At 40.2% G+C, this 27874-nt stretch overlaps 1 protein-coding gene across 3 annotated transcripts in view; it reads left to right on the top strand.

The window, feature by feature from the left end:
- Positions 1-27874, top strand: part of LOC129725720 (uncharacterized) — a 500714-nt gene that overhangs the window by 123407 nt on the left and 349433 nt on the right. For all 3 annotated transcript variants that reach the window (XM_055681833.1, XM_055681835.1, XM_055681832.1), the window contains one exon: positions 11205-12650. The gene's annotated coding sequence lies outside the window, so the exon portion shown is untranslated. The remainder of the gene's footprint in view (positions 1-11204; positions 12651-27874) is intronic.

A 27874-nucleotide genomic window follows, 5' to 3' on the forward strand; every position in this document is an offset into this window, starting at 1 on the left:
AAATATGAGTATCTCCGGAACCAAAAAGATGCACAGAAGCTAAAAATTGATCACAGACACAATCTTGAATTTTAAGATGGTGACTTCCGGTGTCTAGCATACAGCCGGAAATGACCAAGTAGCATTCATTATGAATGTTTTCGGAACCAGAATTACGCCCAGATGACAGAAATTGATTTCACAGGCAATTTTAAGGCCCAAAATGACGACTTTCGGTTTCTAAAAAACAGCCCAAAGTGACCAAATACCACCCAATATGAGTATCTCCAGTGCCAGAATGTTGCAAGAAGCTAAAAATTGATCTCAGACACCATTATGAATTGTAGGATGGCAACTTATGGTTTCTGGAGAACAGCCAAAAATGGCCGATTTCCGTCTAACATGAGTATCTCCGGATCTAGAATGATACACAGCAGCTGAAATCGACTACAGACCCCATTTTGGATTCTAAGTTGGCGGTTCCTGGGAAACATCCTAAAATGATCGAATAACACCCAATATGGGTATTTTTTCAACCAGAAATTATATTAAATACCATTTTGAAATCCAAGATGGCGACTTCCGGTTTGTGAAAAACAGCCCAAAATAACCAAATACTATCCAATATGAATATCTTTGGAACCAGAATGATGCAATGAGCTTACAATTGACCTCAGGCACCATTTTGAATTGCTAAATGGCAACTGCTAGGAAACAGTCGAAAATGACCGAATAATACTCAATATGGATATTTCCGTAATCGAGATGATGCATAGAAACCATACATTGACCCTGGACACCATTTTGAATTTAAAGACGACCACTTTTAGTTTCTGGAATATAACCAAAAATACCTCCCAATATGGGTATTTCCCGTGTCAGATTGATGCCAGAAAGTCTGCTGAAAATGACAGAATACCACTCAATATGAATATATTCAGAATTAAGGCGATGTACAGAAGCCAAAAGTTGAGGATATTGTCATTTCGATAAAACCAATCATTTCAAACGGTTTGATATTTGACTTTGATCATATCCTATGACCGATTCGTCGTGCATTTGCAGACTTTAAACACAAGCAGGTATAGTTTTAAATAGTCTTTGAATTTCTTTTCTTTCCATAAATTTTGAGCCACATATCAATTTGTTCATTCTGTGCCGAACACGCATCAGTATCGGACGTGTGATCGGTGATCGCTCCGATAGAATATAAAACAAAAGACGTGTGAACAAGTGTTGGTATTGTTTGCCTGGTCGAGTGAAATAAATCCGGGTTCAAGGTCGCGCCTTTGTGCAACTGTTTCGCATCGTGACTACCAGCTGGTGCGTAAGCCGATTTGGCTGCTGGCTGAATTGTGCTACAGCAGTGGACGAGACACAAAAGAGGAAAAAGAAGAAGCCATCAGTTGACAGTTGAGTTGTATCGCTGTGTGGAGTGATCTCACACCTGGCTCGCTGCTGGTGGCTGTTTGGTGCTGCTGTATTGGTGCTGCTGTATTGGTGCTGCTGGCTGTAACGGCTGCAACTTCGAACGATCGGACAACCAACCTTACTGGAAGGGAGAAGTAAAAAGGTACGTGCTCTTGTCGGCGCTAGTGCGCTAGACTTAGCGGGATGGATGTAGATCCCTCGCCTCCCGCGCCACCATCCCCGAACCCCTCTGACCATGACCCTTCTGTTACCCCCTCCCCTGTTCATTCTTCAGGCCCCCCTCGCCCCAGGCTTTACCCAGACGGAGCCCAGGGCAGCTATACTATCTATTTTCGGCCAAAGGCGGGACCGAAATCGAAACAGTTGAACCTCTTGCAGATTTCTAAAGACCTGACGAAGGAGTACAAGGGCGTGACCGAAATTTCCAAGGTCCGGCCTAACAAGCTCCGTGTCGTGGTCAGTAACCTGAAAGAGGCCAACGATATAGCTTGCTCTGAGCTCTTCACACGCGAGTATCGCGTTTACATACCCACACGAGACGTGGATATCGACGGTGTCATAACCGATTCGAGTCTGTCCGTCGAGTGTATACTGAAAAGTGCCAAAGGGTGCTTTAAGAACGAAACCTGTCCCGATGTAAAGGTGCTCGACTGCAAGCAATTGCGGTCAGCATCGATCATCGGTGGCAAAACAGTATACACCCCGTCAGACTCGTTTCGAGTTACGTTCGCCGGGTCAGCGCTACCAAGCCATGTCTCGATCCACCGGGTTCGTCTCCCTGTGCGATTATATAAAATAAAGAGGTCTCTCAAAGAGCGTTCGAAGCGTTCTTACGCTGAGATGCTGAAGAAGACCGTTACCACTTCTCCCATTACATCAAACCCTTATGATCTGTTGTCCTCTGATGAAACCGATTCTGACGATTCACCAGCGGGAACATCTTACGCCAATCCTGGGGAGTCTAGAAAGAGGAAAAATATTTCCTCTCCTAAACTTCCCAGAAAAGGTCCTAAGATTCCTCAAAGTGAAATGAAAGTTACAAGCAAACCAAACAGTGCTGCGGAAAAACCGAAGCAAACTCCTACTGGGCTTGCAAATTTAAAGTCCCAGAAGGAGTTCCCAGCACTGCCAGGAACATCTAAAACCCCAGTTGTTCCTTTTGCACATCCAGTTGATGGAACAAACTCTGGATTAGTGAAATTTTCTGACATTGTGGACTGGATTTTTGAAAATTTCAATGTACCCGATCCAATTAAAATTTTTCTTACCGCATTTCTCCCAACAGTTAGATCATTTTTGAAGCAGTTGACTGCCCAATTGCCCCTCCTTGCAGCGATTGTATCCTTCGATGCCTAATTCAACTGCGTATATGAAGGATTCTATCTCTGTCTTACAGTGGAATTGTAGAAGTATTTTACCAAAAATTGATTCGTTTAAAGTTTTGATAAATAAAAACAAATGCGATGCATTTTCCCTTTGTGAAACTTGGCTTACTTCAAATATTGATCTCAACTTCCATGATTTTAATATTATTCGCCTTGATCGAGACACCCCATATGGAGGAGTACTTTTAGGGATTAAAAAGTGTTATTCTTTCTATCGTATTAGCCTCCCCTCGATTCCAGGCATCGAAGTTGTCGCATGTCAAATGACAATACAAGGTAAAGTGCTTTGTATTGCCTCAATATATATTCCTCCCAGAGCACAGGCTGGGCAACGGCTGCTCTTTGATTTAATAGAACTTCTTCCCTCGTCACGTTTGATTTTGGGAGACTTCAACTCTCATGGCGTGGCTTGGGATTCCCCTTACAATGATAACCGCTCCTCTTTAATCTATAACCTTTGCGATGACTTCGACATGACTATTTTAAACAACGGCGAAATGACACGTATCCCGAAACCTCCAGCGCGCCCAAGCGCTTTGGATCTATCCTTATGTTCGACGTCGCTACGGTTGGATTGCACATGGAAGGTAATCCTCGATCCTCACGGTAGCGACCATTTGCCTATTCTCATTTCAATTAATAACGGGTCAACTCGCATGCGACCAGTTGACATTCCGTATGACCTCACACGGAATGTCGATTGGAAGTTATACGAGGAAATGATTTCAAAAGCGGTCGAGTCAATTCAACATCACCCACCACTTGAAGAATACAACCTCCTCGCGGGCTTAATCCTCGACGCCGCGTTGCAAGCCCAAACGAAGAAATATCCCGGCGTAACGATCAAAGAGCGGCCTCCAACTCCGTGGTGGGACAAAGAGTGCTCCGATGTCTACACGCAAAGATCCGACGCGTTTTTGGCCTACCAGAAGGGAGGTATACCCGACGACTATATACGGTATTCGGAGCTTAATACCAAGCTTAAAAGCCTGGCTAAAGCAAAGAAACGCGGATATTGGCGTCGGTTCGTGAACGAGACGTCGAGGGAGACATCGATGAGCACTCTTTGGAACACAGCCCGAAGAATGCGGAATCGCGTAACGGTCAACGAAAGCGAGGAGTCTTCAAGTCGGTGGATATTTGATTTTGCCAGGAAAGTATGTCCGGACTCTGTTCCTGCGCAAAACTTTGTTCGCGATACGTCTCCGGGTCACGACGCGATAGAATCACCTTTTACGATGGCAGAATTTTCAGTCCTGTCCTGTAACAATAACGCACCTGGGTTAGATGGAATCAAATTCAACTTGTTGAAGAATCAACCCGGCAATGCCAAGAGGCGCTTGTTGAACTTGTTCAATAAGTTCCTGGAGCAAAACATTGTACCGCAGGATTGGAGGCAAGTGAAGGTGATCGCCATCCGAAAACCAGGGAAACCAGCTTCTGATCACAACTCTTATAGGCCGATTGCAATGCTATCCTGCATCCGGAAGTTGATGGAAAAAATGATACTCCGTCGTTTAGACCATTGGGTCGAATCAAACGGTCTACTATCAGATACTCAATTTGGCTTCCGCCGTGCCAAAGGAACGAATGACTGTCTTGCGTTGCTTTCAACAGATATTCAGCTAGCCTATGCTCGCAAAGAACAAATGGCATCTGTGTTCTTGGACATTAAGGGGGCTTTTGATTCAGTTTCTATTGACATTCTTTTGGGCAAACTTCACCGACAAGGATTTTCACCAATTTTGAACAATTTTTTGCATGATTTGTTGTCCGAAAAGCATATGCATTTTACGCATGGCGATTTGGCAACTTTTCGTATTAGCTACATGGGTCTTCCCCAGGGCTCATGTTTAAGTTTAAATTCATGCACGATAAGACAACTTGCCGACGACAGCGTGGTCTCTGTTACAGGAGCCAAAGCTGCCGATTTGCAAGGACCATTGCAAGATACCTTGGACAATTTGTCTGCTTGGGCTTTACAGCTAGGTATCGAATTCTCTCCGGAGAAGACTGAGATAGTAGTTTTTTCTAGGAAGCATGAACCTGCTCAGCTTCAAACACAATTAATGGGTGAAACGATTTCTCAGGTTTTGGTATCTAAATATCTTGGTGTCTGGTTCGATTCGAAAGGCACCTGGGGATGTCACGTTCGGTATTTGATGAAAAAATGTCAACAGAGAGTAAATTTTCTCCGAACAATTACTGGATCATGGTGGGGCGCCCACCCAGGAGACCTCATAAGGCTTTACCAAACAACGATATTGTCGGTGCTTGAGTACGGGTGTTTCTGCTTCCGCTCCGCTGCAAACACCCATTTAATCAAGCTGGAACGATTGCAGTATCGTTGTTTGCGTATAGCCTTAGGTTGCATGCATTCGACCCATACGATGAGTTTGGAAGTTTTGGCGGGCATTCTCCAATTAAAAGACCGCTTTTGGGATCTGACTACTCGTATTCTCATCAAATGTGAGGTTTTGAACCCCTTGGTAATTGAAAAATTCGATAGGCTAGTTGAACTTAATTCCCAAACCCGTTTCATGACTGTGTATTTCAATCAAATGTCTCAAAGTTTAAATCCTTCCTCATACACCACCAATCGTGTCAACTTATTAGATACTTCTGTTTCTACTGTGTTTTTCGATACATCCATGATGGAGAAACTCGTGGAATCCCGGATCATTTACGCGTGCAGCAGATCCCTAAAATATTTTATAACAAATATAAAAACATCAACTGCGACAATGCGTTTTATACTGATGGATCACTTCTCAACGGGTCCACTGGCTTCGGTATCTTCAACAATAATTTTACCGCCTCCTACAAGCTCGATAATCCTGCTTCTGTTTACGTCGCAGAATTGGCTGCAATTCAGTATACCTTAGGGATTATTGAAACAATGCCCACGGACCATTACCTCATCTTTACGGACAGTCTCAGTTCTATTGAGGCTCTCCGATCGATGAAGGATGTAAGGCACTCTCCATATTTCCTGGGGAAAATACGGGAACATCTGAGTGCTTTATCCGAAAAATCTTCTCAAATAACCTTAGTGTGGGTCCCTTCTCATTGTTCCATTCCGGGTAATGAGAAAGCGGACACTTTGGCTAAGGTGGGCGCAACAAACGGTGATATTTATAACAGACCAATTGCCTACAATGAATTTTTAAAATTTTCACGTCAGAGTACACTTGGTAACTGGCAGGCCTCGTGGGATAAGGGAGAACTGGGGAGGTGGCTACACAGCATCATCCCCAAGGTTTCCACCAAGCCTTGGTTTCGGGGGTTGGATGTAGAACGAGATTTCATTCGCATGATGTCTCGGATTATGTCCAACCACTACGGGTTAGATGCACATCTCCTGCGTGTTGGGCTGGCGAGCAGTAATCATTGCGTTTGTGGATTGGGGTATCAAGACATTGAACTCGTGGTTTGGGTGTGTGCTGAATTCTGCGGCGCCAGATCTCTACTTTTGGATACCCTCAGGGCCCGAGGAATACAGCCCTATGTGCCAGTTCGTGATATTCTCGCTCAGCGAAACTTGCCATACATGCTACATGTTTATAGCTACTTGAAGAGCATCAAGGTGCCAATTTAACAGCGAAACAAAAAAAAACCATGTTAGTTTTAGTATTAGATTTAGTTTCAGCTCGTAGTCGGCAGCGAGGGTAAAGAATTTGCCTTTAGCTTATAAGATATTTTAGACCACAAGGCATTAGATTTAACTGGCTCCGTAAAACATTATTTTGTATTGTGCCGTGTCAAATAAATGTTGTGTAAACAAAAAAAAATACCCATATTGGGTTCGTGGATCTCAGAATGGTCTATGGAGTCGATGTTCGGCCACTGGCTATTATTTGTTTACAAAAATAACCATACTGTGTGGTAATTGGTCATTTTCGATAACCGGAAGTCATGACGGCTTGTATATCTAAATTGCGTATACATATGATTTCCGGTCTCTAGGCATCATCTCGGTTATAGAATCACAATTTCAACTGTTTTTCAGCAACCGGAAGTTGCCACTTGAAACTTAAAAATGGCGTCTGGGACGATTTTTTGTCTATGTACATCATCTCGATTACAGAAATATCTATATTTGGTCATTTTCGGTAACCGGAAGTCGCCATCTTGTATTTCCAAATAGCGTGTGGATTTGAATTCCGATCTTTGCCGGTCTTTGGGCATCATCTCGGATATGGAATGACTATTTCGAGTTATTGTCTATTAACCAGAAGTTACAACCTCGAATTTCAAAATGGCGTCAGGAGACGATTTTTGGTCTATGTGCATCATGTCGGTTTCAGAAATGCCTATTTTGGGTGGTATTTGGTCATTTTTAAAAACAGGAAGTCACCATATTGGATTTAAAAATAGTATCTAGAGTTGATTTCAGGTCTCTGGACATTATCTCGATCCCAAAAATACCCATTTTGGGTGGTATTCGGTCATTCCCGGCTGTTTTTTGTATTGCAATAACACTGTTTTTTGTGTTGCAATAACACCCCCCCCCCCTCCAACTGGAAATCGACTCTATGAATTTTAAAATGGTGTCTGTAACCGTTTCGATCTCTGGGTATTATTTTGGTTTCATGACAAACCATAATAGTCAGTTTTTGATAATTTTCTGAAACCAGATGTCACCATCTTGGATTTCAAAATGGCGTCTAGATTTGATTTCCAGTTTCGGCACTTTTCTGGTTAAGGAAATATTTATATTGGGTGGTATTGGACCATTTTGGAACGTTTTCCAGAAACCGGAGAGTGGCATCTTTACATCTTGGGTCGATTTCCGGCCTCTAGATATTACCTTGGTTTCGAAAACACCCTCATTGGCCTTCTTTTAGTTCTAATTGGTCGAAATCTGAGTTCAAAACATGTCTCGACATTTTAATAGCTCAATAGTTCCCGTCATGACATTACAACCTTGCAACTTTGTAAGTAATTTCCCAATCCACTGTTGCAAAAACGAAAATAATTTGTTCAAAACCAACATCATGAAAACACCCTTGAAACTTGAAACACCCTGCAAACAAATTAAATGATGATGAAAATTAACGATCTCTGCTATGCAATACAAAGCAAAGCAAAGCCTTGGTGCTACATTCCGATTCGGAACTTGAACTTCTGTTTACTATACACAGACTTCGCAGCCAACCGTTAAGTGTACAGGACAATTGCGGGGCTAGCGCTACGATCCTACTGACACTAACAGTCTCTCCCGAGTCAAGACTCGAACCTACGACAACTGGCTTTTCAGGCCAGCATCGTACCTCGAGACCAGCTGAGGAGACATACTTTGCAATACAAAAATTTTAAATTGATGAACTATTAGACGAAAATGAAGGTTGTTGCAATAACACCCCCCCCCCTCCAACTGGAAATCGACAGTATCAAAATCATCAAAGGTTAACATTGTTCACCCCCCACCCCTCCCTCATCCTTGCAACGCTTCTGAGATACACGAAGGTCTAACATGACACAGACAAGACTACATCTCAGATACAAAAACATTCTTGATATAAATTTGCACGGTTATCGGGAAGGAAGTTTCCAAGTTCATGAACCACAAATTCACCCCCCCCCCCCTTGCCTACGCTTATGAGATAGAGCAAAATTAATATTTTAGGATTACTCCCCGTACTCGAAAACCCCTATGTACAAATTTTCACGGTAATCGGAACAGTAGTTTTTGAGTCTATAGGGAACAGACAGACAGACAGACAGACATTCGCCGACATATCCATAAATATATAGATAGAAGAAGATAGAAGATGTTTTGTAGGTTTGTACTACAACACAGAGGAGTCACAAATCTCAGTTATAAAACAAGGTATCTATCCTAAGAGAAGCTGACTTTCACCCAGGAAAGCACTTGGTTCTTTAAAATAACGATATATACTACGGAATTAATTTTAACACTAACGTCCATTAAATCAAGCGGCATTTCCAAATTGGTAGACCCCACTCAACCAAACATCATGGAACCCACAGGATGTTCGATTTGGTACTTGAATATAATTTTCTTCGGAATATCCGCAAATAAATCGAAAAGTGTGTGTCTATGCTGAACAGCTTTTCGTTGGTGAACAGATGTTCTGATGCAGCACTTGAAGGTAAACGTAACCAAATACACTGTCCACAGCAAATAAGGCATTAGTGACATAAATTAACCCAATATTAAACCTCAAACATTTTCGCATTTTTTTCTGCGGTACCCTGAAAATACGAGACAATTTATTCAATATAGATGTACCACATGATTATAGAAATTAAAAGATCCAAATAATATTCTGGGGTGGGGCTTAACAAAAGAAAAATGACTGCGGAATGTACTGCCATTACACAGTCATTCTGTAAAGGATCCTTAAGAGCTTATATCCTCTAGATCCCGAAGCTGAGAGAGTTGCGAAAATGAAATATAGTAGAATAAATAATGTGTATTCTATTCAACAGGTAGTTTGATCACAAATTAAGCTCGAGATCGAAAAAACGTTTTTGGAGGAAAGGTAAAAAAGTTAGATTTTAAATTAAGTTCAGAATCGCCTAAAAGCGCAAGAAAGACAAAAAAATATTATATTTGATTCTGAATTGAGCTCAGAATCGCTTCTAAACATGCCCAAATTCATAGTAAGAATTTGATCCCAAATTGAGTACAGTATTTAATTCAGAATTACTGAAAAGCGCTTTTAAGCCTGTTTTAGAAACTTGACAGAAATATATTTTTCTTATACTTTGAATTATTTGACTACCTTGCATCACACATTTTGTGTTCGGGGTAAAGTTTTCACACATTTCCAGCAGCTTCAAAAATCCAAACTCCTCGAATACCGCTTCACTGAGCATCACGTACAAATTAGATTTCCTCATCGGTGGGTCCAGTCTGGTGGATCTTTCTGAAGGAAGGGGGAGAATAATCCGCAAAACTGATACGCCCTGTCATGTAAGATGTGTTGTACTCAGCTTTCACAGTCTGTAGAGAACGGTAGAGCTACGGTAGATTGTCAAAATAAACAAGCCACCATTATCTTCATCACACCAGCCAGCAGCGTAACCTCACCTTTACCATCAATGAGCAACTCGTTTAACCCCGGCAATCACTTTGAGGCTCGTCCATGAAACACAATCTCACTCGGTGTCATATTCCTGCGTAAACATAGACACATTGGACGGACGTAGTTCACTTCCGGCTGACAGTAAAATCGGTTAGTCTTCATCACTTTGCCGCGTCGCAGACCGAAGACCGAACTTGAAAAAATTGAACAATGCAAATGTTTTTTTTTTCTTTCTTTATTGCTACGCAATTTCAAGCCTCTCGAAAGAAACCATACCAAATCTCGCCAAACATGTGAAAAGGGCCCATGTGCCATATGTAAACAAGCCGAATTTTCTCGTTTTTCGATCAATACAAGCGAAATCTTCTCTTACCAATAAGATTTATTGATAAAAGAATTCACTTTTTATCAAAAAATCTTATTTGTACGAGTAGATTAAGCTTGAATTCATTGAAAAACGTGAAATTGTGGCTTGTTTACATATGGAACATGGGCCCTTTTCACATGTTTAGCGAGAAATCTGATGGGATTTGAATGAAGAAGCACAGACAAATTTTTCGCTTGGAATGCGAAGTTTATGTTATCCTATACGTAGGCAGGTAGAAGAAGGAATTTTTATGGCCAAGAATAATGAGCGTCGCGTCTGCTGGGGTAGGAGAGAACCCGAACGACTTTGACCTTGACAACGTCCCCAGAGCTTGCAAGGAACCTCCCACACAGGTGCGGCGGTAAGGTGAAAGTCGAACATTACTTTCGTGGGGCTGCTGTTGTAACCAGCTTTTCAACGGTTGGATTGCTCGATGCAGAGTGGAGTTGCTTTCAAACAAAAACAAATTATTTTGCTTCAAGTTTTCCCATAGAGTTTTTTGTATTTTTCCATTTGGTTTGATAGTCTTTCAAGCATTTCTAATCCAGACTTACATTCCAGACGAATGTATGCGATAATTAATATTCAAACTTGACTACCCTAACCCCTATTTGAATAAAAATGGAAATTTATTACTTCGAATAATTTTAAACAATTAAACATTACATTTTCACGAATTCATCGAAAAAAAAAAACAAAATAGTCTTACCTAGTCTTATAGATTCGATAAGCAATTGAAATAAAGAGGACGAAAAAATGTAAAATTAATGAATATATTCTTACAAAGTTTTGGAATTTTGATACGCTCCTCAGTGCGTACGGAAGTTCATGCAAATTCGAATCTGCTTGCCGGAATCGAACGTTTAAAATTATACACCTTTCATTACGTAAAGAAAACGTTTTCCATTCTATAAAGACATGAACACAATGCAAATTTAAATTCGCTGTGAAAACAAATTTCACGTATTTTTTCTCATTTCGTTGCAGCTGGACTGCTGTGAGACACTCCCCTGAAAAGAAAATCGAGCAAAATTAAAACTCATCGGAACTGCCGCACGCTTACACAAAACAAAAAAGAGAGAAGAAAAAAATAACATAAATCGTGCATAACTGACACCGGTAGAACTTTCTCGCTTACCCCTTCAACCCTTCAACGGAAAGTTGTCCCGCCTGGAGCCAAGAAGGGAGCAATGGGACGACACTTCCAGGAATGCAAAAATGCCACCACCGACGATGTGGACCGGGAAAAAGTGCACGACCGAGGCGTCGACTATCTCTGCTGCCAGCTGACTGTAGAGCGGCAGTAGGTGAAGACATTCAGCATCCAGGCGAAATACATTTAAAGCCTCCGGAGTAGAAGGAAAAACGCGAAGAAACCTATCTCCTGCTGGGGTGGGAAAAGCAAACAGCAGCGCTAGAAGAAAGCACAGAAAAAACCGAAACTCGAGCAGAAATGATCAAAAGGAAGAAAATCACTTGAGGAAGAAAAAACTTTGCCTTTGGTTCAGTGTGCGTGTTGTTGTTGTTGATGTTATTAAGTAGCAGCCGAGGCGCTTCAGCACGACAGCTGTGTGGCAAGAAAGGCGTAAGCTTGTGTGCTTCTGACAAACAATAGTTTTTATTCCATCCTGCCATTTGTCTGCCGTCTATCTGCAGCCGAAGTTTGCACACATATTTTCTTGCTGACATATGGCATGGCGTCTTGAATAATAGTGTTAGAAGCTCAAAAGTAAACGGAAAACAATCGCTTTTAATTCAGTTTCCTTTTTTTGTGCTGAGGTTGAAGAGAAAATATTATGTGAAGTTATATCCAGTTTTGCTACGTAAACCGGAAAGTGGCAAGTCGAATGTGAGATAAATAATAAAGCATCATTGCCTCTGAAAAGTGTAATAAAAAGCTGTAAGTTCTAAACGAAGAACACAGTGCTAACAGCTACGGAATATACCAATACAGTTGGAGCACCGCGGGCTGCATACAAACGAGTAAAAAGTTAAAATTCAAATTGTTCAACTAACAGCGCGCGAACCCATGAAGCAAACAGAGAGAAAGCAAGTGTGAAAGCAGCAGCAGCACGTGCAGAATATCACGAGCTCTTGGTGAACTGTTCGGTGAATAATAGATTGTACCACCAGCCCCGCAGCGGCTATAGCAAGACAGGCGCTTTGGCCGCGGGAAGCAAGTTGCAGCTGCTCCCTGCTGGCTGGGGAAAGTTTGTGAAGCACGTTCCCGGGCAGAGTGGGGCAACCAACCGACGCAATCCACCGAGAGGCGGCCAATCGAGTGAGGCCCGGAAAAACAGCGCCAAACTGTTCCTCTGCGGTTGTTATATTTTCGAACGGGGTGCCAAAGATAGCAGTACGGAAGGACTCAGGAGTGCCCTAGCCCGTCTTCGCAGATCGGGCCCACTCCCTAACCCTTCCAGTCCTGAACATGTAAGTTGTTTTGAAGTATTTGTTTAGTTTCTTTTTTGCAGCAGCAGTGGAGCAGTTGGATGGTTTAGATTTGAGTACTCTGCTTTCGTTCAAAGTGAAAACAGTATTTAGTATTGTGGCAAATTCATCTTCGCAAACTTATTTTTCTTTGAATATAAATTACAAAACAGAGAACAAACAGAGAAATGATGTGCCACAAAGAAGCAATCTGAAACCTTTGCTCTTTTTCCTGTTTCGCAAAGATTCTTCTGTTAGTTTTGATCAATGATCCTCCGTTTTCTCTTTTGATGGCGAACCGAGTAGTTGATGTTATTTTGTGGTGATATATAATTGTTAATTTACGTGTGAAATAGGGCAGTGATTCACGGTAGATATATTCTAACGTGTGTCGTTAGTGAATCTACAAAAGGCTTAGTACAAGAACAGTTGCTTTAAGCAGCAAGTTCGCGTTAAAGTTTGTTAAAATAAAATCCCCCCCGACGCTTCCAAAGCAGCGGTGGTGGCGATCATTATTTTTTTTGCCTCTGTCTCTTGTTTCTCTGCATGTCTATTGGTATAGCGTCCCGTGTTAACGTGTGTTGTGTGCGATGATTTGCTCTGGCTGTGGTACGGCAATTGTCCTATCGGATTTGCCGTTGAAATGTGTGGGCTTCAACTGTGCACGTTTGTTTCACTACAAGTGTACTGGGCTCACCAAGGCAACGGCAAAGATAGTTACAGATAATGATAATCTTTGCTTCAAGTGTGACGAATGTTTATCAAACCAGTGTTGTGGTGGGCAACATTTCATACCGGACATCAAGCGTATTGAAGAAGAGATGAAGAAATTATCTTCTCTCTCTGATTCGGTCATTGAAATGCGGGATCAAATATCGGCCCAGATAAACAGTGCGTTGAATTTTGGTATGGAGCAGTTGAGATTAAATGTAAATGAATCTCTTGAAAAATTATTTTGTGAGAAATTTGATACATTGAACAATTCGGTTTTGGAATTAAATACGCGTCAAAATAAAGCTGCAATTAATGATGCCCGCGCGCGGAATGGGACGGTTCCTTCTGAATCGGACCAAATCAGCAAGAAGCGTAGAATTGATGACGATAATAGTGATGATGTTTTTGATGACGGCGTGACTTTTGCGCAAGTTGTGAAGGGTCGCCGTAAAAGTATTAAACGAGTGTTAGTAATAATAATAATATTAATGATGGTTTTAAGCCCGTTAAACATAAGACTCGTCCGGTCATTGTGATCAAACCGAAAGAGTCCAAACAAGCTTGCGAGGAAAATCGGAAGTTTTTGAAAACAAAATTAGATCCAAAAACACACAAAGTGAGTAATTTTAGGAACGGTAAAGATGGTTCCATTATTGTTGAATGCGCTGTTGGCGAAAATATTGATAAGTTGAAAAATGGCATTGAAAGCAATCTGGGTGAAAACTACAGTGCTGTTGTTCCCACGTCGGTGCCGAGATTGAAAATAGTGGGCATGAGCGGGAATCTTTCTCCTGATGTTTTCATTGACTTTTTAAAGAGTCAAAATGAGGTATCAAAATTAATGATGTAAAAGTAATAAAGTCGTATGAATATCCACGCTTTCGGTATAACAAGTATAGCGCGGTAATAGAGGTTGATTTGGAAACGTATAACAGCTTGTTATCTGCTAAGCAAGTAAATGTAGAATTTGATCGGTGCTTAGTATTTCCCGCGGTAAATGTTTTGAGATGCTTCAAATGTGGAGAATTTGGGCACAAGAGCATGGATTGCAAAAATTGTGATACGTGTTCCAGGTGTAGCCTAAAACACAAAACATCTGAATGCACGTCTACTGTTTTGAAATGCGTTAATTGTTTAAAGACGAATAAAGAGCGTAACATGAATTTGGACGTCAACCATGCCGCATTTAGTTCAGAATGCATGATATATAAAAGATTATTCAATCTAAAGAAAAGCAGCTTGTGTTTCAATAAATAGCAAACAAGTTCCAAGAAGAATGTGAATAAGTTCGAATTTTTGTATTTGTATATTGCGGGGTTGACAACAAACTACGTTGCATTACGTCAGATTGTTGAAGATAAACGTCCACTTTTAGTGTTCTTATCAGAGACTCATATTGTCGATATAGAAGCATATGATCAATATAGTATTCCGGGATATAATGTGGCTGCTTGTTTATCACATTCTAGACAAACTGGCGGTGTTGCTATTTATGCCAGAGAATCAGTTCAATTCGAGCTTTGCCGAAACGAAGCGAAGGATGGCAATTGGTTCTTGGGCATAACAGTAGTACGTGGTATGGAGGTGGGTAATTTTGGTGTTTTGTATCATTCTTCCAATGCTAGTGATCACCGTTTCCTTGAAATATTGGAAAATTGGCTTGATGAATTTCTCGATTATAGTAAACTGAATATATTGACTGGCGATTTTAATATCAACTGGCGAGATAATACAAATTCGAATCATTTGAAGCGTTTAGTAGAATCTTTCAATTTAAAACAAAGCGTTAATGAATTTACACGTATTTCCCAGCGAAGTAGAACTTTGATTGATCATGTTTATTCCAATTTGGATTCCATTTGTTCAGTAACGGATTCTGATATGAAAATAACCGATCATGAGACATTAGTAATCACTGTATTAGACAACTTGAGTGAGAATAATGATTTTAAAAAATTGAAATGCTGGAGAAAATATTCGAAAGAGGCTGTTTCGAATCTTGTTGAAAGAAGCTTGGATTTTCCAATCGTGTCCGGTAATTTAGATGATTCTGCAGCTGTTCTTACTAGTATTTTGAAAACGTGTACGAATCAATTAGTTGAACATAAATTCGTCACCTTAAAGAACGCGAACAGCTGGTACAATTTGGATCTTTTGCGTCTTAAGCGCAAGAGGGATAAATTGTACAAAAAGTTATGTAGATCAAATAGTCAGAGTCATTGGAATAAGTACACAATCGCGCCTAATAAATATTCACAAGCGTTGAAAAAGACGCGTTGTGAATATATCCAGAGAAAGATTACTCAGCATCAAAACAACAGCAAAGAGTTATGGAAAATTTTGAAATCTTTATTAAAACCTAGTAATTGTAAACCGCGGTCCATAACTTTTGATGGCACATTAGAACAAACAGAACAAATAATTGCTAGTAAGTTCAATGATTATTTCATCAATAGTGTTTCATTGATCAATCAATCAATTGAACTGCTCGATGAACCGGATGAAATAAAACAGCCGACTAACGTTAATAGTAGATTTGATGGTTTTCACCTAATCACAATGGATGACCTTAAAAATATTTGTTTTTCATTAGGTAAAACGACTGGCGTAGACAATGTAAATGCTAGGGTTATTCAAGATTGCTTCAATGTTATTGGTCACACTCTGCTGAACCTTATTAATGAATCATTGCTAACTGGGCACGTGCCTAAAGTGTGGAAAGAATCGTTGGTTGTTCCGATTCAAAAGGTTGCTGGAACGATTAAAGCCGAAGAGTTTCGTCCCATCAATATGTTACACACGTTAGCAAAGATATTGGAACTTGTTGTTAAAGGTCAGCTGTTAGAATATTCAAATAGTAACTCGTTATTAATTCCGGAACAATCTGGCTACCGGGAAGGCCATTCGTGTGAAACCGCGTTGAATTTAGTTCTTGCAAAATGGAAAGATAACTTAGAAAATAGAGACACAATAGTTGCTGTATTTTTGGATCTGAAACGCGCTTTTGAAACAATTTCTAGGCCCTTATTGTTGAACACAATCAAGCGCTTTGGAATTTCGAGTACTGCATTCAGATGGTTTGAAAGCTATTTGTCTGACAGAACTCAACGGACTGTTTTTAATGATTCTGTATCTGGTCCCGTGGAGAATGATCTTGGAGTTCCACAGGGAAGTGTATTAGGGCCTCTTTTGTTTATTATGTATATAAATGACATGCGGCGAGTTTTACGTTTTTGTGACATAAATCTTTTTGCCGATGACACCATGTTGTTCATTGCAGCTAAAAATTTAGAAGAAGCTGTTTCACACTTGAATGAAGATTTACGTTCTCTAAGCAGATGGCTGAAGTATAAGCAATTGAAATTGAATATTGATAAAACTAAATTTATGATTTTCTCGCGCACCGTGGTAAATGACGATGTCTCTGTTATAATAGATGATGAGACAATTGGTCGCGTTCGGGAGATTTCGGGAAATATCTTGGCGTGATTATTGATGACAACCTAAAGTTCAACGCTCACATTGACAATGTCATCAAGAAAATTGCCAAGTAGTATGGAATATTATTCCGTTTCAAAAACGAACTAACAATTAGTAGTAAAATACAGCTATACAAGTCAATCATCTCGCCCCATTTGGATTTTTGCCCTACCTTTTTGTATTTGGCCAATAACACACAATTATTGAGGTTACAGCGTTTGCAGAATAGAATAATGCGTTTGATTTTAAAGTGTGATAGATTAACTTCCTCTGCTTTTATGTTGGACGCTTTGCAATGGTTATCCGGGAAGCAACGAATTGTTTATTTGTCTATGGTGTTCATTTTTAAAATAATTAATGGTTTGCTACCTCAATATTTGTGTGATCGAATTGAAAGAGGAAGTGATTTTCATAGATATAACACTAGAAACGCGGATGAAATAAGAACACCTTTCTTTTTAACCAGAGCTTCACAGAATTCATTATTTTATAAAGATATAAATTTTTTCAATTCGATGCCAAGACATGTTAAACGTGCACCAACACTTGCGGAGTTCAAGAGACAATGTATTTCACACGTGAAAGTTTCTGTTGTACAGAACGAAATTTAAAAGCTTTTAACAATGACGAGAGTTTATATGACGAAGTTTAAACAACGGATTTATTTTGGATGAAATATTTATTTTTGAAATCTATTTATTTATTGATTGTTTAATTGAAGCCTGTAACTAACGAAGTTTTTTACGAACGGATATGATTGTGTTGTAAAATTTTATTTATATTTTATATTTGATCTTTTTTTAACATATAATGACAAAACTACTGTGTTCGTCGCGGTGGTGATGATGGATTTTTTTCCTTTATGTTGTTGTAGCTTAAAAAATAATAGAAAGTGACTACATAAGTTTGAGCCTCGCGCGCGGAAGACAGATATAAATGGATTCTTTAACAATTTAAACTTAATTGTTTTTTGAATGCTTAGAGAATATACATGAAGTAATTGTGGTTAGTCTGACTGAAGGTCATGAAAACCCTGTGCTAGCTTTGTGTGGCTCTACAGCAATTCACGTCTTTACCGATGTGAATCAAGTAAACAGTTTTTGAAGAAGTTTATATCTGGAAATGGAATCAGTTCGTTTTTTTTGTATAACTGATTGAAATTGTGATTACATTAATTATCTATAGATAAATCGTCCAGCTCAAACCTTTGTAGGGGTATGTGGCGGGACCATCATCATCATCATCATCAATCATAACATAAAGTCCTGCTAAACAGACACGAAATTAAGATGTAATATGGAAAATACCGAAATAAAGTGAAGACAAAAATTAGTAAAACTAGGAAATAATGACGAGACAATCGTGACTGATGCAATGATAAAGTGATTTAAAATTTTACAAAACTGTATTTCTCACAGGACTTTGTAAATTCAACCACTTAAAAGAAGCTGTACAAACTTTTTTTTTAAATCTATTGCAAATTGAATGGGCATAACATCAAAACAAAACTAATGCGAAACATATTTATTGTGAACAGATATTGAAATACTACTAAAATCTTCCAGCTGAAGATAGTACAGCGTATATAGTATCAATCTCAGTAGTTTCGGTGAATGTTTGGTCTAAAGTAAAACGATATTTAATAAAATAGTTTTGACATATTCGTGAAGCAAACTTTATCCCTAATTTTTAATGCACCTCTGGCTTATCTTCAATTGGTTTTTGATAAAAATGTGACACATTTCGATTATATTTCAGTTAGTAAGTTGTATCAGTTTCACTCTTTTGGCACCTATCAAAACACTTTTCGTTACATGTTATTCATGTCATGTCACCACATTTCTGACATTATTGAGCCTGACAAAGTTATTTCAAATTAAAAATCGTCGATAGTGACGCTGTTAACCTTTTATTTTCAGTTAAAAATTATTTGTTTCTTTTTCGAGTACTTTGTGAGTCACAAACTAATCGATTGCACTTGTATATATACCTCTATGAGAACTGTCTCCTGATGCCCAGGATATAGCTTCGAGAGCCGACGGAGACTGGAGCATCCATACGTCACGTATGCAATGAGGAGAGGAGGTTGAGTAAACCATGATGATATGTGACGTAGAGAGGACGTGGGTTTGACTCAATGTAACGTCATATGGAGAATATTTTAAAACGGAAAATTGATTTGGAAAATTATTTACTGTATTTTTATTACTTTTCATCGACTGTTAGTTTACTCAGAGAAGTTTCTTTCGGCTTCGCAGTCTTTAAAATGTGAGAAGACAACGATATCCAGGACCAAACGGGAACCCGACATCTTTGTTAAAAAAATGCTCGAACGAACTGGTGGTGCCTCTTTTGAAGCTGTTCAATCTTTCTCTGCAGCAAGGGTTGTGTAGTAGATTTGGTATTATTATAATGAAATCAATCCATAAGAATGAGAGGATATTTCTCAGTGTATGCAATGTTAGTACGCTGTCTAGTAAACGCACTATTTGAGAACCGTCAATATTGAAACGCTAACAGTGAACGCTAATTCTGGCGGAAACAGGCTGACGAGTTTACAGGAAGAAGGAGAAGATTCGGTGATGTTCGGAAAAGTGTTGAGCGGACGCAAGCAACTTGGGTTAGATTGACGGAGAGAGAGGAAGAGTGGTTACGCATTGGTTAAAAAGAGATAGGTTCGGGAGAGTGCAGGAATGCCTACAGATCGTGTCATGATCGAGAGAGAATTTCGGTGGAAAGAGATAAACGACGGAGCTAGAGACGCCCGATAATCCACCGAAGACCATCGTTCGACATTCTGTTGACTAAAGTTACCGCAATAAGACGTGTATCGTTTCAGCTGATGCATAATGGCCGAAAAGCGCCACGACAGGTTGTTTCCGGCTAGTTGGAATATTCATTGCTCACACCGATTCACAAAAAAGGGAACAAGTGCAACATAGCTTATTATCGAGGAATTACATCATTATGTGCCTTTTCCAAAGTTTTCGAAATAGTCGTCAAAACAGGGCTGTTTGCAGCGTGTGAAAAATTACATTCCTAGTGACCAATATGGTTTTCATCCTAAAAGATTCGTCACAACCAATCTTTCGCAGTTCTTATCGTTGTGTTCTCGCTCAATGAATGCGGGATTGCAAGTGGGTGCTGTGTACATGGACTTCAAGACTGCGTTCGATCGTGTAAATCACATTATTCTACGAAAGCTGGATAAACTAGGGCTCTCTGCCATGCTCGTGAGATGGTTTCGTTCGTACCTGACTGGCAGAGTTGTTTGTGTCAGTCTTGGGTCGTCACATTCTGAGCCATTTACACCTTCTTCTAGAGTGCCGCAAGGAAGCAATCTGGGTCCACTTTTATTTTCACTATTCATTAACGACGTTGCTACTATTTTACCTCGGGGTGCACGGCTCCTTTTTGCAGACGACGTAAAAATCAGTTTGATTGTAGCCTGTCTTGGAGACTGTCTGGAACTACAAAAGTTGATTGATGCTTTCAGTGATTGGACCAACCGTAATCTTCTTACCTTGTGTGTGGAAAAATGTAATGTAATTACCTTCAGCAGACAGCGTCATTCAATTAGTTTTCCATACAGCTTGTCTGGGAAAACTCTCCAGCGCGTAAGCCAAGTTAAAGATCTATTACCAAGATGTCATTTCAAGAGCAAACAAGCAGCTGGGATTCATTTTTAGAATTGCCGATGGATTCCGCGATCCACTGTGCATGAAGGCTTTGTACTGCACTCTGGTACGTTCGATGCTCGAATCAGCGGCTGTCGATTGGTGTCCGTTCAACGAGGTCTGGATTTATCGCAGGGAAGCTGTCCAGAAAAAAATCGTGCGTATGGCACTAAGGCATCTTCCTTGGCATGATGCTACGAGGCTGCCTCCCTATGAGCACCGCTGCATGTTATTAGGGATTGAGATGTTGGAGAGAAGGAGCTTTAACGCACAAGTTATTTTCGTTGCAAAGGTCCTGGAAAATAAAATTGATTCACCTGCTATTCTCGCGGACTAGAATCTCTACGCTCCGGAAAGGAATCCGCGGAGACCTCATCTCCTGAATTTGGAGGCAAGGTATGGCCAGAATGATGCGATTAGGTTTATGTCAACGAGGTTCAACGAGGTTGCAGAACTATTCGATTTCAACGAACCCATCAACACTTTTTTGCGTCGCCTGAGGATTCGCTTATAAAGCCCTATTTAGAGTTCCAAGCGAAGTGAAAATTGCTTGGAACTGTAAACTATGCTTTATCACAAACTACCATACAGTAAACAAACGCAGTAACGTTGAAGGTCTGAGTACAACACACACAACAATCATGCAACACGTCAAACGGAGTACAGAAATGAACAACTGTAAACGTCAACGGTCGCTGAAAGCTTCTACCGAGTGTCACACGACATAACTTGTGCGCAATAGAGTTTGTATGCAAGTTTCTGGTTACGTAAAAAAATGTTTAGTATGATTGAGAGTGCTACGAGTTTTGCTTTGTTAAAATGTTTAGTATTAATTTTCATAATGTAAGAAGTTAATATTGTATTTGATGTCTTGTTTAGCTAACTCAATGTATTTTTCTTGTTAGGTTAGGTAATTATCTGTTTTTGACAGTTAATGCTCTAACCGTCACTTCACAGAAAAATAATACTCTGATATGTTATGTGTATAATTTGCGTAACTGTTTCTAAAAAAATTTTTGGTCTTAATTCGCTTGTAGAGTTATGCTAAAGAATATAGATTGTTCGAAACGCCGGTGTTAGGGAAAAATATCATTTTCTTTTCACATTTTAAAGACTGCGCAACCAGAAGCTCCGCTAACTTTGTGCGCGTGTGAACTATCTGCTTAGAAAAAGATTGCATTTCAAGTGTTTTTTACCAGTTTTTTTTCTGCTAAAACTGTAGTGTGTCATGTGAATAGTTACTACAGGCTGTGAAGGCGCTCGAATCTGTAACGACTTCAATGGATTCAAGTTAGTTACAAATCTCCCAGATGGTCTCGAGGCATGATGCTGGCCTAACAAGCCAGTCGTCGTAGGTTCGGGTCTCGGCTCGGGAGAGACTGTTAGTGTCAGTAGGATCGTAGCGCTAGCCCCGCAATTGTCCTGTACACTAAATGCGAAGTCTGTGTATATATAACCAGAAGGTCAAGTTCCGAATCGGAATGTAGCACCAGATCTGATCTGATCAAACAGTCCCAAGTCGTGGTGTGGCCTTTGCTGTACGTAAGAGTCGTCTCTATTCCACTCGGTCCATGGCTGCAGTTCGCCAGCTCTGCAGTCTGCGTAGGGTCCGCAGGTCGTCTTCCACCTGATCGATCCACCTTGCGCGCTGTGCACCTCTCCGTCTCGTCCTTGACGGATTGGTTTCGAGAACTATCTTTACCGGGCTGTCGTCTGACATCCTTACAGCATGCCCAGCCCACCGCAACCTACCTATCTTAGCGGTGTGGACGATAGATGGCTCCCCAAGCAGCTCCTGCAGTTCGTGGTTCATTCGCCTTCTCCACACTCCGTTTTCCATCTGCAGTCCACCGAAGATGGTACGCAACACCTTCCGCTCGAAGACCGCAAGGGCGCGTTGGTCCTCCACAAGCATAGTCCATGTCTCATGCCCGTAGAGGACTACCGGTCTGATCAGCGTCTTGTAGATGGTTAACTTGGTGCGGCGACGAATTCTACTCGATCGGAGCGTCCTCCGAAGACCAAAATATGCACGATTTCCTGCCATAATGCGTCGTTGAATTTCTCTGCTGGTATCGTTGTCGGCAGTTATCAGTGAGCCCAGATACACGAACTCATCAACCACCTCGATTTCATCACCACCAATTTGAACTCGAGGTGGGAGGTTAGCACTGTCCTCTCGTGAACCCCTCTCCTTTCATGTACTTCGTCTTCGATGCATTGATGACCAGTCCAATCCGTTTGGCTTCAGCCTTTAGTCCGATGTACGTATCCGCCATCTTCACAAAGGTCCGAGCCACAAGGTCAATATCGTCGGCGAAACCAAACAGTTGAACCGACTTTTGGAATATCGTGCCACTCGTGTTAATCCCCGCTCTTCTAATGACACCTTCCAGGGCAATGTTGAACAGTAGGCACGAGAGACCATCACCTTGCCTTAGACCTCTTCGGGTTTCGAAGGGGCTCGAGAGTGCCCCCGAAACCCGAACTACACACATCACTCGATCCATCGTCGCTTTGACCAACTGCGTCAGTTTGTCCGGAAATCCGTGGTCGTGCTTAATTTGCCATAGCTTGTCCCGATCGATTGTGTCGTACGCCGATTTAAAATCGATGAACAAATGATGTGTGGGCACGTAATATTCGCGGCATTTCTGCATAACCTGCCGAACCGCGAATATCTGATCCGTGGTGGCGCGGGCACCCATAAATCCCGCCTGGTAGTACCCCACGAAATGCTTCGCAAATGGTGATAGTCGACGGCAAAGTATTTGGGAGAGTACCTTGTAGGCGGCGTTCAACAGAGTGATTGCCCGGTAATTGCAGCACTCCAGTTTGTCGCCCTTTTTGTAGATGGGACACACAATACCCTCCATCCACTCCTCCGGTACTCGTTCTTCCTCCCAAACCTTGACAATGACCCAGTGGAATGTAGCACCAAGGCTTTGATTTTTTTACTACAAGTTAATGTTTCAAATTTGTGATTTGTTGATATTCGAGCAGACACCTAATAAAAAAGCATTCGACACCCTATTTTAACACCGACAGTGTAGGAGTCGCAAAGTTAATTACAATATCGGATTTCTTTTTTTCTGGTATTATTTTTTTTTTTTTTTCATACATCCATTGTGCGTTAGCTTAAAGAGACAATTAACATTTACAAGCTGGAAATCATCACATCCGACTTTTTGCTTCTTTCTGCCGATGGCGTTCAGCGACTTCACTCAATTCTTGGTCACGATATATTCGCAGGTATATTAAAGGCTGCATTTCAAACGTTCAGTGGGTGTTTACCAGAATATTGTTCCAGCTACCAAGGTGTACCATTGCGGGCAAGACAGTGATTTGTTTTCGTTTTCCTCAACTGGTTACAACCGCTTCGAGAGGTTAGATTTTTTTTCGAATGAGATAAGGCGACATCCATAAATTACGTAACGCAAATATACTATTTTTGGACCCCCACCCCTCATATATAACGAAACGTAACGCAAATACCAACCCCCCATAAAAATTACGTAACGCTATAGAAGAATTTTCTTATTAAAAATCCTCTCCAGAAATTCTTATGTAACGCTGAACTTACCTCCCCCTTCCCTATGTGACAAAAATGTAATACTCAAAAATACCCCCACCCCCCTTTGCACGTCACGTAATCTATGGATGCCGCCTACGATTATTTCCACTCGTATCAGATTTGTCTCATGAACGTTAAATTGGAATGTTCTTGAAAAGGTTGTTCAGTTCATGCGTATTTCTTCCATTTTTGTTTGTTTTAGCTTTATGAGCATGAGACTTGGAGTATCAGTTTGTTCACGATTGTAGAATACTAACACAAAATATTTATCGCTGTGATTTTTGTGGAGTGTGCAGGCTTATATCAGGCCTCTTGTATCAACAAGTATCGAACTAACATCCTTTTCCTTCCTTTCATTGATCTACGTTCTGGACCAGCAGGCGTCGGTATTGATATCATTATAATCCCAAGCAATGTCGTTTTCGTTTTTACGGCAGGGCTATACCGTCCCGGACTACATTTTGCAGCTGAGCAGTTGCAATGGTGTGCGTAATACTAAAGGTAGCTGTCACTTTGTTTTGTTTTGGTCATTATCGCCATTGTCTTTTTGTCGCGTTTGGCTACTGTACGGATTCGGACGATGATGATTCCGAAAGCTTAAAAATTTCCTCCATTTCGCAAATGTTTTGACAAAATAAAATCCAACCTGATGTTTGACACGCGAAGAACGATAATCAAAGCAAACCGATTTTGACACATTTTTTTTGATCACTCAGTTTCTTTCGCGGATTGTTCGGAACAGAAAAAGGGTAGTCCGGGATAGTTCGGAAAATGAAAAAAAAAAACAGCTATAGGACAAAGTGTAGTCCGCGGGGTAGCTACACCGCAAAAACGAAAACGACGTAAATATATAGAAATGTTGCTCTGTCTGTCTGTCTTTCTGATCTATATAGATATAGAAAGTACTGAACTGATCGGCGTGAAATTTTGTGTATAAGTGTTTGAGGGCAGAGAGAGGTGATTAAGATAGTTCGAGACCCCTCCCTGTTCTGGAAGGAAGGGGTCACATACAAATGAAACAAAAATTTCTGCACAACTCGAAATTGATTATTTCTGAATGAAACCAAATTTGAAATGTAGAGATTTTTGGGAGAAGGAAATATTTATATGATGACTTGACACTCCTCCGAATCCAAGATAGCGACTTTCGGTTTCTAAAACACATTCGAAAGTGGCCAAGTGCTACCATTATGAATATATCTGCAATCGTAATGATGCACAGAAGCCAAAAATTGACCTCAGACACCATTTTTAATTCTAAGGTGGCGACTTCCGGTTTCAGGAAAACAGTCAAAAAAAACCTTATACCACTCAATATAAGTATTTCCGAATTCGCTATGATGCACAGAAGCCAAGGAAACGGTCGAAAATGACCAAATACAACGTAATTTGAATGTTCCCGTAATCGGGATGATGTATAGAAACCAAAAATTGACCCTGGGCGCCATTTTTAATTCAAAGATAATTTCCGGTTTCTAGAAAACTACTAAAATGACTGAATTCCACCCAATATAATTATTTCTGGAATCACATTGATTCTCAGAGGCCAGAAATTGACTCAACATGTGAGCCGTAGCGGAACAGAGTGGTCTATGTGCCATCGAGCAAATTTTTCAGGAGAAGCAGTTTTCGAAAAATCTCTAAAAAAAATTCTGTTCAACAGATTCTGCCGAACAAAAATGTTCTAATATGAAGGTTATGAAGTGGTTTAACATGACAATACATAAAATTAACAGTTTCTTTGCGAAATCGGTGATTTTATCTCACCAAAGTACATAGACCACTCTGATTTTGTATATATATTCACTGGAATCCTCGATTCGTTTCGGAACAGAGTGGTTCACAAACCTAGTAAATGACGAAGGAAATGACGGTAACTCGTAGAAAATGGCTAGTGTTACATGTTATATGATATATATAACATGTCACATGTAAGATGTCACGAGTAACATTAGATGTAACACAACATGTTACATATTACATAATATTTTACATGTTACATTTTTCGTGTTACATTACGTGTAACATGTTACATATTACGTGTGACATGTACAGAACAAGTGACATGTTACTTATCACATGTAATATGCTACATGTTACGTGTTACATGATAGTATTACACCGATTTATGTATATAGACAACTCTGTTCCGAAACACAATGGCCGTTCTGTTTCAGACGAAATTTCAATACGGTATAAATCAGCTTTGAAGTTCGATTTTCTGAAATTTTCTTAATCTCCCAATTCAGCTTCTCGAGTAGATGCGTTTTATGCAAAAAAACTCATTTTTGAAAAAAATGGTCTTTAGACCACTTTGTTCCGCAACGGCTCATGTCACCTTGAAATTCAAGATGGCGACTTCCTATTTCTGAAAAATAGCTGTAAATGATCGAATACCACCCAATATGGGTACAGGTTAAACTCGATTATCCCGATGGTCGAAATTATTTTCACTCCGGATAATCGATTCACCGGACAATCGACACCGATCTGTATTTCCAGTACATCCGTAATTCGAGGTAATGCACAGAAGCCAAAAGGCGACGATGTATTCATTGCGATAAAACCAATCATTTCGAATGTTGGTGTTTTACATCCAATATCTGACTCGTCATGCGAATGCCGACTATGAACTGATCGCAAGTAATCAATCAACTTAGAATGTTTAAAATTATTCAAATAAAGAAAAAAAATGGGCGGGGCGAAGTTTGCCGGATCTGATAGTAATTAATTAATTCTAAGTACTATTCCGATCGATTTTGTTCAGTAACGAAGTAACGTGTTTGTCTTCAAAGCTCAAGTACCTTACTGTCGAAGGGATTTCTGCTAACACCAATATGGGGGTCTTCCATCTGTGACAAAATTTGATAAGTTAAGGAGGAAAAGTCACACTTTGTGTCAGTCATTCCGTTAGTCATCAGTTTCATTTCAAATGAATCGATGAACACCAGACAGCGAAAATGTTCATCGTGATTCGATGACAGCAGTCGAAATACATGAAACGAAAATGAAACTGTTCGAATAGAAATGACTGCGTGAGATATTCAGTTTCGTCCCTTTATGCCGCGCAATCACATTGCAACTTCTTAGTACACACAATAGCAAATCAAATTTGCTGGATATGCCGTAGGGTAGAGCGGGGCTAGTTGGTCATTTTTGTTCAAATTGTTCTGTAACTTTTTGTGGGAAATATTATGGCAAAAACTCATTCCATGGAAATGTTGTGTTAAGTCTATAGCATCTAGTAAAAATATAAACTGTACAGAATAGTTTAAGATTTTGCGGATATTCTATGTTTTTTGAGTGGAAATCAAATTGGCCAACTAGCCCCTCAGCTGGGGTAAGTTGGTTAGGGTGTGGGGTAAATTGACCATTTATATTTCGGAAGGACAATTCAGTTTTCCTTCCTCACTGCATTTGCGGTAGCCTGTACCGTCTCAGCGGAGGTCAAACCGCATCCGGTTTTTTGTTTATACGTTTGCTTTCCGAAATCTTAAACCATGAGAAAAGTAAATCATAATTACATGAAAAAAATCGTGTTACTCTTTCATATCTGACGAGAAGTATATGTTGAAATCTCTCTAAAAGTTTGGTTGAGAAATAAATCAAAGACAATACGGGTTAAATTGAGAACCTGAGCCAAATTCTAGATTCGAATCTGCAATCACAAGCACAAAACTATAGCTACATTAGTTTTTTTTGTTGAAAGGTTACTTTCACCGAAATTTTCATCAGGTGGAAGGCATTTGTCGATGCATCAGTGTACGTTATAGTTATTTTAG

This window comes from Wyeomyia smithii, chromosome 2 (genome assembly GCF_029784165.1).
Source record: "Wyeomyia smithii strain HCP4-BCI-WySm-NY-G18 chromosome 2, ASM2978416v1, whole genome shotgun sequence".
Lineage (NCBI taxonomy): Eukaryota > Metazoa > Arthropoda > Insecta > Diptera > Culicidae > Wyeomyia > Wyeomyia smithii.